We start from the raw sequence: 1228 nt of genomic DNA, 5'->3' as shown, positions 1-1228 counted from the left end.
ATTATTATTAAGATGATGATGAGCGCAAACACAAAGAACAACATACAAACAAACAAACAAACAAAAGATGGAGAGGTGCAAAGGTTCACGCTTGCCTTCTCTCAACTTAAGGCACATAATTATTAAATCGATTTACTTCTGATTTCTAAAGACCTACACATGAATGAAGTGTGAACGTATTATATATGCTATTCATTGTTCCAATGCATAGTACTTGAGGGCGTCACAATGACACCGTTTAAACGACACAGACGAACAGACACAAGAACCTGTAAAAGACATCGACCATTCTAACTTATCCTACAGTGGGGTAACCGTTGGTTTATATTTCATGGATCAGCTGTTCCGCAGACAAGGATAGGGCCTGTTTGCTGCACTGCACGTGCTACGCTTCGTGTGGTTTTATAATACATGTATTATTATAAAGACGACAGCCTTACTCCGTTGTGCAAAGCTATAGGCCATGAGAAGTTATTACCATAGACTTGACTAGCGGTATCCTAGATCGTGCACTGTCATGGCCGCCGCTCTTTATTCTTCATAAAAATTTCGCTGAGAAGTGTGCAAAACATGGTTGCCCAAATGCAGAGCAAAACACCAGTCTCGGATGTGCTCGGCACCATTTCCCACTTTCCATTCATTTAGCTTCAATTCACTCCAAAGCGAGTTAAATGGTGGGCTCCAAAGTGAACTGGAATTACGTCAAAGTGCGTGATCTAAGATAGTATAATACACGTCTGGTAATTGCAGACATGATGGTGAAAACGCAAAACCTGGAACAAGATAAGACGAACGAAATAAATCCCCGTAATTTTATTGTATTTTGTGATGCACCCTAGAAATGTATGCCACCGGTCAAATACCGTAGCTATAAATAGCTGAAATGATGATCCGTTCTTAACTTAAGCCTTGAAACGGCGAATTAATGGTGTTGGTTTAACGCCCCTATCAACACTATTAGGCTATTTTAGAGGCGGGCTAATAAGCCTTAATGTTTCCATTATCATTATCAATAATATACGATGTGGAGGCCCAGCTCACGGAGTGACCTTTATACAATTGTGGAGTATGTGACATTTCACTGAGTATCTGGCTCTTTTGTTTGAGTATCGAGAGCAATATCAACACAAAACAAACATTCGGTGCTGAGAAAAAACAAGAACAACAGACAGATACAATGGAAAGAAAAGAAAGAAAAATTACCAGTGCTCTCCACACCCCATACCCC

General features: G+C 40.1%; 1 protein-coding gene across 1 annotated transcript in view; it reads right to left on the bottom strand.

The window, feature by feature from the left end:
• Positions 1-1228, bottom strand: part of LOC101846385 — a 102636-nt gene that overhangs the window by 10709 nt on the left and 90699 nt on the right. The gene's annotated exons all lie outside the window — the stretch shown is intronic.

This window comes from Aplysia californica, unplaced genomic scaffold, assembly GCF_000002075.1.
Source record: "Aplysia californica isolate F4 #8 unplaced genomic scaffold, AplCal3.0 scaffold00851, whole genome shotgun sequence".
Lineage (NCBI taxonomy): Eukaryota > Metazoa > Mollusca > Gastropoda > Aplysiida > Aplysiidae > Aplysia > Aplysia californica.
Note: the sequence above shows the minus strand (reverse complement) of the source record. Positions and strands in the feature narration are given on the sequence as shown.